Source organism: Heterodontus francisci, unplaced genomic scaffold (assembly GCF_036365525.1).
Source record: "Heterodontus francisci isolate sHetFra1 unplaced genomic scaffold, sHetFra1.hap1 HAP1_SCAFFOLD_91, whole genome shotgun sequence".
Lineage (NCBI taxonomy): Eukaryota > Metazoa > Chordata > Chondrichthyes > Heterodontiformes > Heterodontidae > Heterodontus > Heterodontus francisci.
In genome coordinates, this window is record NW_027140989.1 from 5,917,278 (window position 1) to 5,927,244 (window position 9,967).

The 9,967-nt window shown below is 48.9% G+C and overlaps 1 non-coding gene across 1 annotated transcript; it reads left to right on the forward strand.

The window, feature by feature from the left end:
- Positions 1–332: 332 nt before the first annotated feature.
- Positions 333–415, forward strand: trnal-cag (transfer RNA leucine (anticodon CAG)). The gene has a single exon. It is a non-coding gene; the product is annotated as a tRNA-Leu (tRNA).
- Positions 416–9,967: the final 9,552 nt, after the last annotated feature.

A 9,967-nucleotide genomic window follows, 5' to 3' on the forward strand; every position in this document is an offset into this window, starting at 1 on the left:
CGGCCAGATGCAGGTGTCTGGGGAAGATGCGGCTCTTCTTGTCGTCCCGGGCCGCGTTCCCGGCCAGCTCGAGGATTTCAGCGGTCAGATACTCGAGCACAGCAGCCAGATAGACCGGGGCTCTGGCACCCACACGCTGAGCATAGTTACCCTTTCTCAGGAGCCGGTGAACCCGGCCCACCGGGATCTGCAGTCCTGCCCGGGAGGAGTGAGACTTGGCCTTGGCCCGAGCTTTCCCACCAGTCTTTCCTCTTCCAGACATTTCCACAATCTCACAAATACTTTCACAAAGAATGAATAATTTCCTTAGCATTAATAGCGTTCTGTAGGTAGTCAGGATGGCCGAGCGGTCTAAGGCGCTGCGTTCAGGTCGCAGTCTCCATTGGAGACGTGGGTTCGAATGCCACTTTTGACAAGTTGTGTTTTTAACTGCACTGGAGGCGTTTGGGAGCAGCGGTGAAGAGCAAAGAGAAAGCAGGAAAGAACATGGACAAGCAAAATAACAATGGACCCAAAGATGTTGCAACAAAACATTGGCGGACGAGGCAACGAAGCAAACAGCAGGGCACATAAAAGATCAAAAATGTAACCTTTGTATCGGGGTGGAAGTTGTTGCCATATATCCTTAATGAATACTTTACTGTTTTCCCGAATGAAAGTGTGATGCAGATATTGTTATTAAGGAGGAGGAGTGTGAAGTATTGGACGTGATAACTTAACGAGAGAGGAAGTCTTAATGGGATGAGCATCCTTGAATGTGGATAAATCATCAGGACCAGATGAAATGTACCCCAGGCTGTTGAAAGAAGCCAGGGAAGAAATAGTGGAAGGTCTGACCATCATTTTCCAATCCCTCACTGGATACAGGTTTGGTGCCAGAGGATTGGAGGTCTTGTAACGTTGCAATAAAAGCAAAATAAGAGGCAGATCAAGCATGGCTGATCCTTTCGAGTAGAGAAACAGGGCTGAATTCCCTGAACCAGTGCTACAGCTTTCAGAATAGAAGGAGCCTATACAAACCTGATGGGTTCCACTTAAACAAAAGAGCTGGAGGTGTTCACAGTCAGAACAGATAAAATGTGGAGGAGTGTTTGAAGCAGATGCTGTGTGGTTACTGTAGTTGTACTATGGCGTTATTTCAAGGGGGTGATTCTGAATGTAATGGATCAACGTGGACCCATCCAAGGCAAAGGTTCTAAGCTTCCCTGTGGTCCAGCCTGGTTGAATGGAACTGAAGCAAACAAATCATCCAGAAGAGGAAAATAATTTGTAAGGCCATGAAAGCACAGAATTCAGATGGATGCAATACCAGATGGTATGGCAAGAGTGTAAAACAGCAACAAACTGGTGAATAAAACTTTCCCATTGAATGAGACAAGAGAAAAGTAGGGTAATAATAGTGTCAGGTGAGTTGTGACACTATTCACATTCCACCTTGATCTGAATAGGACTGTTGAAGGGAGTGATTGAGAAGAATAGAGGAGAAATGAAAAGAAAGGAGAAATAAACAAAAGGTCTTTTGATTTTAGAATGCTTGTTTTTGGAAATGACAGACTGTAAAGTGTGCGTGTCAGAAGATATAGAGCGAAGTTGGGTATGACAAGATCACAGGAAAGTTGTGCCCTGAGACAAGGTGCGTGTTGACAGGAAAGCTGCTTTCTTTTGCACAAAATGTAATTTATTCATATAATTTGTGCAATTACATTGCAAAGCAGATCAAATTTTATATTACATAAGGTACAATACAGATCAGTTTCCTTCAATAATGTACATGATGTATCTCACTATCCCTGCCTGCACAGGTTATATTTACAGTATTTACATTACACATCAAACATTCTCTGGTGCAAACAGCCCGAGGGGTTTTACACGGGTTCCAGCCCCTCACTGCACTATGGCCGACTAGGGCCTCAGACTGCAGCCTTTCCCCATTGAGACTCCCTGGTGGCTTCCCCAAGCTTTAATGCCGTCCCACAGCACATAGTCTTGGACGTTGCAATGTGCCAGTCTGCAACACTCGGTCATGGACAGCTCTTTGCACTGGAATACCTGTCCCACGGCCGGGCTCGTTCTCAATAGAGATCATTTCAAATGAACATTTCCTAAATCCGTGCTTTCTCTCTCGCAATAAAGAGAACAGGATGTCTAGCAGATTCAGTGTGAGACAATAACACTGCCGGGTAAAGGCCGCTTTCCAACTCCAATCTTAACACAGGAGATTCCCCAAACAGCTGCAGTAAGGTGCTGTAAACTGCTGGAAGCGGATGTGTGTGGAAATGTTGATATTACTGAGGAGGTTTCTTGTTATGGAATAGACTGTGTTTTGGTGGGAATATTACTGAGTGTTAATTGCATCGGGACCATATTTAAAAGCTCCGGCTTTCTGGAAAGCCTTGACTATGAAGGCCGAGTCTGGAAGGGTTTGTGTGGAGAGCTGGGTTTCAGTTCTACTGTTGATAAAGGGTTTGAAATTGGCAGCCCGGAGGAAACTGGAGGTGGAGCTGAAAGATGAGGGCCGTTCTCTCTCTGTCTGTCACTCTGGGTGTCTCCTCCAACTAGCTCTCTGTTTAATCTTCACTCTTGTCTCCTCCCCTCCCTGCTCTCACTCTTCCTTTCTCAGCCAGGTCCGGGTGGCCTGCATAAAAAGGAGCCTGACGGAATCAGTCTCTTTTATTGTGAACTGATTTGAGGCAAGAATCAACATGTCTGGCAGTAAACAAGAGTATGCTCCAGGCTGGCAGCATGTGAGAATCCATGAGGAAAGGCATCATCACCCTCATCACAAGCGGAAGGGGGAGAGGACAGAAATCAGAAATTGGTGGCCCAATTTCTGCTTAATGCTGTCTGCAAGATTCTGTCAAAAGTCATAGCCAGTCGATTCAAGTCTGCTCTGGAGTTGGTGATTCACCCTGATCAGACCGATACTATACCAGGCAGGACAATCTCTGATAGCTTTGCGCTACTCAGGGATATGATCACCGATGTACGGGACAGGAGGGTGGATACCTGCCTCATCAGCCTGGACCAGGAGAAGGCTTTTGACAGGATATCGCACACTTACATGATGGATGTGCATTCCAAAATGGGGTTTGGGGAGGGAATCTGCAATTGGATCAAACTACTCTACACAAACATCAGTAGTGCAGTCTCAATCAATGGGTGGGAATCAGAAAGTTTCCCGATCCAATCTGGAGTCAGGCAGGGCTGTCTTCTCTCCCCTGTCTTGTTTGTTTGCAGTATTGAACCCTTTGCTGAGTCTATTGGGAAGAATGCGAGCATCAGAGGTTTGACAATCCCAGGCAGCGGAGGCACTCAGGTTAAAACCTCCCTGTACATGGATGACGTCGCCGTTTTATGCACGGATCCACTGTCTGTGCACAGACTGATGAGCACCTGCGACCAGCTCGAACTGGCCTTGGGTGCCAATGTTAAACACGGCAAGAGCGAGGCCATGTTCTTTGGGAACTCGGCTGACCGATCCTTTGTCCCCTTCACCGTTCGGTCAGACTACCTGAAGGTGCTGGGGATATGGTTTGGAAGGGCTGGGACGTGCACCAAAACCTGGAAGGAACGAGTAGCCAGGGTACAACATAAGCTGAGCAGCGATCTCTCTCCATTATGGGTAAGAACCTGGTCATCAGGTGCGAGGCGCTCACATTGCTGTATGTGGTGCAGGTCTGGCCCATACCGCATTCCTGCGCTGTGGCGATCACCTGAGCCATTTCCCGCTTCATCTGGGGATCCAAAATGGTCCGAGTCCAGAGGGACACGATGTTCAAAACTCTGGATAAGGGCGGGAAAAATGTACCCAACGTCGCCCTCATCCTTATGGCTACCTTTGTGTGCGGCTGCATCAAGCTGTGTGTGGATCCCCAGTTTGCAAACTTCAAGAGTCACTTCGTGCTGAGGTTCTATCTGTCCCCGGTGTTGCAAAGGATGGGACTGGTCATATTGCTGCGGAATGCTCCATCCAGTTGGACTGTGCCATCCTACCTATCCTTCATGGAAAAGTTTCTGTGGAAAAACACCTTTGACCACCAATCCATCAGGCAGTGGTCTGCACGGAATATCCTCAAGGCACGACGGGAAAAGGAGATGGTGGATCCTGTCGGATGGTCCCCTGAGCAGAAGTCCAAAGTCATTTGGCAGAATGCCTCATCACCAGAACTTTCAAACAAGCACCAAGGTGTAGCCTGGCTGATGATGAGAAGAGCCCTCCCCGTCAGATCCTTCCTGCACACCTGAAGTCTCACCCCATCCACACGCGGCCATCGAGGTGGCTGTGGTGGAAAAGAGATGTTGCCCACCTCTTTCTGGAATGTGTCTTTGCAAAGCAGGTGTGGAAAGAGATGCAGTGGTTCTTGTCGAGGTTCATCCCAAGCAGCTCTGTAACACAGGAGTCTGTGCTCGATGGGCTGTTCCCAGGGACGCACACCGAGATAAACTATCAATTCGTTGAAAGACGCTCTTTGGTCTGCCCGAAACTTGCTGGTCTTCCAGTGCAAAGAGTTGTCCATGACCGAATGTTGCAGACTGACACATTCCAAGGTCCAGGACTACGTGCTGAGGGACGCACTAAAACTTGGGGCAGCCGCAGCAAAGGTTCAATGGGGAAAGACCTCTGTGTAAGGTCCCCTCACCAAGCTGAACTGAGGAGCTGGATCCATGGGAAACCCCTTGAACTGTAGCCATAAAATATTTGTTTGCTGTAAAATGTACATGGCATGACAATGAAATGGAAGGGTTGTGAGGCAACTCACTCCTGTATTGAAGGAAACTGATCTCCTTTGCACTCTTTGTATTGTTTGCCTTGGTGCTTTTTGGAACTGTTTTGTAATGTATTTTTTTTTTACAGATTTTTATGAATAAAGTATATTTTGGAAGTTAATAAAAGAAAGTCTGGCAGAGGTAAAGGAGGGAAAGGACTGGGCAAAGGCGGATCAAAGCGGCACCGCAAAGTGCTCACTGATCATATCCAGGGCATCACCAAACCAGCAATCCGCCGCCTGGCTCACCATGGCGGGGTCAAGCGGATCTCGGGTTTGATCTATGAGGAGACTCGCGGGGTGTTGAAGGTTTTCCTGGTGAATGTGATCAGGGATGCGGTCACCTGCACTGAACACGCCAAGCGCAAGAAGGTCACTGCCATGGATGTGGTGTACGCTCTGAAACGGCAGGGCCGCACTCTCTACGACTTCAGCGGCTGAACAATTCGAACCTTTCCAGCAAACAAACAAAGGCTCTTCGAAGAGCCACCCACCGCCTCACAGAGAGAGCAGTGACCGAGAAATGGGAGCTGGGATAGGCTGTTTAGAACTGTCTGGAATAAATCTGTGCTGTGTTCGAGATACAAAACTAGAATCCCCAAATTTGACATTTCAGTTGCAGCAAGGATGTGCAGTGGATTTGATTTTCTAAACGGGCTGTGGAAACAGTGCCCGAGGCTCTGCAGTTCGTTATGTCCCCCGTCGACACATGCCGTCAGTGAAAAGCCACATCACTCGTGCGGCACAGTGGCGCAGTGGTTGGCACCGCAGCCTCACCGCTTCAGCAACGTGGGTTCATTTCTAGGTACTGCCTGTGTCGAGTTTACAAGTTCTCCCTGTGTCTGCGTGGGTTTCTTCCGGGTTGCCTCCCACATGCCAAAGACTTTGCAGGTTGATAGGTAAATTGGCCATTAGAAATTGCCCCTAGTATAGGTAGGTGGCAGGGAAAAAATGAAGGGACAGGTGGAGATGTGGTAGGAATATGGAATTAGTGTAGGATTAGTATAAAATGGGTGGTTGATTGTCGGCACCGAGTTGGTGGGTCAAAGGGCCTGTTTCAGTGCTGTATCTCTGAACTAAAACTAAACTCCTCCAGAATCACTCATTGTTTTCGTAGAATTTCAAAATGATTTCGCTGAAATGAGGGAATCCGGCAGTTTTGCAGTAGCCATCACTGGAACCAGACCCACTTGTGATGTTATTTCTCCCGAGACGGTGTTTCCTGCAATGAAACTGACAGTGTTTGTGAAACTGATCCGTTTCAGCTCAATCATTCAGGGACCTGGAATTCCCGCAGTTTGAGCCCGCGCTCACTTCTGATTGGTCACCCTCTTCCCATTCGCATGTCTTAACCAATTGCTGAGCCTCGAATTAGAAAATACAGCAAATCATTGGCTTCAATTGTCGTCCTGGCAGAAAGTTTGAATTCAAAAAAGCCGCCAATTTCAGTGTTGGGCAGAATCGAATTACTCAACGAATCTCAATAACGAATTGGCAGCACATTTTATACTTTCCCCGATTTTCCTTTCCATCGATTGGGGTGCTAATTCACTCCAGTGCATTTGCGAATACTAACTGTAATGCTCAGATCCATTTAACATTTCAGTAATCCTATTAAATACAAAAGGAATTTTATGATTGAATTTCCATTGGAAGATAGTGAATTAGCACCCCGATCGATGGAAAGGAAAATCGGGCAGAGGATAAAATGTGCTGCCAATTCGTTATTGTGATTTGTTTATATAACTGACCAGGACTGACTTCACCCGAACGCAGCGACTAGCTCCCACCCCACTGACCGCTCTCACCCCTCTGCAACTCGCTTTCTCCCCCTCCTCCCGACTGGCGAAATTCCGCACTCTGGCTGTTCGCTCTCTGCTCCCCCACCCCGCCACCCTGTCCCAGCCCAGCCCACAGCTGCTAGCTCTGGCCGTGACACTCGCTCCCAAATTTCTTCACCAGGCGCCACCTGTAGAAGCAGGAGGTCCGCAAGGGGTAACGGGGCGACGTAGGAGTGAGTGGCTGAGAGGAGGGAAGCGGCCCGGCCTGGAGCGAGTGGCCAGAGAGTGGGGTGGTGCGAAGCGAGGAACAACTGGCCAGGGGAGTGGGGGGGCTGGGGAAGCATCGAGGTCTGCAGCGAGCGGCTGAGTGGGGGATTCTTCGAGGCCTGGAGTGAGTTGCCGAGGGGGGAGAGCTACAGCTTCAAAATCTCCCATTCAGCCACTTCCTCCAGCCAAGTGGTGGGGGGATGGGGTGGTTAGATACCCAATGACGCTTTATCAAGCATGCACGAAGATGGATTTGTTGCGGAAATGTGATGACGTTGGCGCTGCAAAATGACATCATCCCGTGCACGTGCCACTCAGTCCTGGCAAGATGTCAAAAATCACTGTGATTTTTTGGTCTTTTCTGTGCACTCCTCTTTCTTTCGTTGCCTCTTGCTCGAATGTATTGAAGAAACATCTTTGGGTCCATTTTCATTTTACTTGCCAATATTCTTCCATGTTCTCCCTTCACCACTGCTCCCAAATCCCTCCAGTTCAGTCAAAACACAACTTGGCAGAAGTGGGATTTGAACACACGCTTCCAGAAAACACTACGACCTGAACACAGCCCCTTCGATCACTCGGTCATACTAACTGCTTCATTCTTCAGACAAAAGCTGAGAAATTATCCATTCTTTGTGAAAGTATTTGTGCGATTGTGGAAATGTCTGGAAGAGGAAAGACAGGCAGGAAAGCTCGGTCCAAGGCCAAGTCTCGCTCATCCCGGGCTGGACTGCAGTTCCTGGTGGGCCATGATCACAGGCTCCTGAGAAAGGACAACTATGCTGAGCGTGTGGGTGCTGGAGCCCCGGTCTATCTGGCTGCTGTGCTCGAGTATCTGAACGCTGAAATCCTCGAGCTGGCCGGGAACGCGGCCCGGGACAACAAGAAGACCCGCATCATCCCCAGACACCTGCAGCTGGCCGTCCGCAACAACGAGAAGCTCATCAAGCTGCTGGGAGACGTGACCATCGCTCTGGGCGGGGTGCTGCCTCATATCCAGGCCTTGCTGCTGCCCAAGAAAACCAGCGCTCAGAGCTCCCAGAAAAAGTAAAGCGGCCGAAATGACATCTAATAAACCAAAGGCTCTTTTCAGAGCCACCCACAGTCTCTGTGAAAGGGCTGGTTACTGTCAGGAGGGAGTCAGTGATGGAGTTATTGTAACAGTGGATTGACCTGTTGCACATCTGTCCAGCTGTGTTTTTTAATTTGCTCTGTTTTTCTGCTCACACATCTCCCCCTCTAGTTCAGTGAAGAACTGAACTACAGGGTGTAGAATCAACAATTCCAGGAGCGGGGGTTGAGATTGTGCTGAGCAGCAATGAGCCTCCAGTAATGCTGCTTTCTAAATTCCAGATCAGCTCTCAGTCCAACAGGCCTTTTGTATTTTAAATATCACAACAGAGCTGAGCGGGGGCGAGCGCAGCCTCAGCTGCATCGAGTCTCAGGGGCTCTCAGGACCCCAATCAGAGCCGCCAGGCCTGGCGGGCGTGCAGCAAGGACCCGGGGGAGGGAGGGTGCACCGTTAAAGTGATGGTGCAGCACCTCCCCCATCCTCGCCGCCACTTCCCGGTTTCTTCTCCGATTTATCTCAACATTAAGAAGACTCTTTTGCTCTGGACTACACTGGTTTTAAAGTAAGACCCAACTTTGTCTCTGAAAGTGATGAATAGCAGCAACAACAGCAGAATCCAACCCCTGCAGTTACATGTGAACTTGCTGATGTTGCAGCAGATTGGATGACTGAGTGAATCCCTTCCCACACACATGGCAGGGGAACGGCCTCTCCCCAGAGTGAGTGTGTTGGTGTTTCAGCAGATCATTACTGCTTTTAAAGCTCTTCTCACAGTCAGGACATTGAAAAGGTCTCTGATCAGTGTGAACAAGTTGATGTTCAGTGAGGTTGGATGACTGAGTGAATCCCTTCCCACACACGGAGCAGGTGAATGATCTCTCCCCAGTGTAAACTCACTGGTGTTTCAGCAGGTTGATTCTGGCTGGGTTCAGTTCTACACTCACTGGTTCCTCTCTCTCTCTTCCCCTGAAGGTGCTGATTCTGACTATGTACGTGCTCTCTCCCCCTCCGACCCTCCCTGTCCAATGTAGTATCTCCCAGTTTTGGTGATGTGCTCTCCCTGACCTGTCTCCATTTCTCCTTCTTCTGCAGACTTGCCCTGACTGTCACTATTTCATAGAATCATACAGCACAGAAGGAGGCCAATCGGTCTTTTGTGCCTGTGCTGAATCTGTGAAAAAAATGATGCAATTAGTCCAACCCCCTGCCTATTTCCCCATAGTCCTGGAGAAATTCACTTTGAAATATTTGTCCAATTCCTTTATGAAAGTTATAATTGAATCTGTTTCCAGCACCCTGTCAGACAATTCATTCCAAATCCGAATCAGTTACTGGGCAAAAAGATCTCTCCTCACCTCCCCTTGACATTTTTGGCCAACAATCCCAGCTTCACCACCCTGTCCAGAGAACTGAAACCCCTCATCTCTGGTATCATTCTCGTAAATTTCTTCCGAACTGTCTCAAAAGCTTTGATGTCCTTTCTGAAACCTGGTGCCCAGAACTGGACACATTACTGCAGCTGAGATCGAGCCAGCGACGCCCACATCCCACGAACGGATAAAAAAACGCTCCCTGCCAAATCCCCAATTCTTATCCATTTACAGACGCCCCTTGCCCAGTCCCCAAATCTTATTCATTTGGAGACGCTCCCTGCCCAATCCCCAATTCCTATCCATTTACAGACGCTCTCTGACCAATTGACCTTGCTGGCGGGAAGTTTCGGGAAGCCTCACAGGGAAAAGCTTCACCGCCACCCACAGGGACACAAACGGGATTGTTCCATCCTATTGTGGCCTTGACGCCCTGCTCCAGCTGTGTGCACCCGCTACGGGCGCGGTCTCCCTGCACTTTGTGAATAGTCCGCTCCAGATGGAGCTCAGCCACTACCGCGCCTGCTCCTGATCAGAGACAAGGCAAATTCTGGAGCGCAGAGCATTCTGGGCATCACAACCGTCATTAGTGCCAATCTCTGACATGATAATCAGGTTTTATTTCCTACATTTCATTTCCTGGTATGTTAGTGCGTGTTTTCTTTTGTACCTGTCAGTGCCTGGGAGGAGAGAGTCAGCTTCACTTTGTAG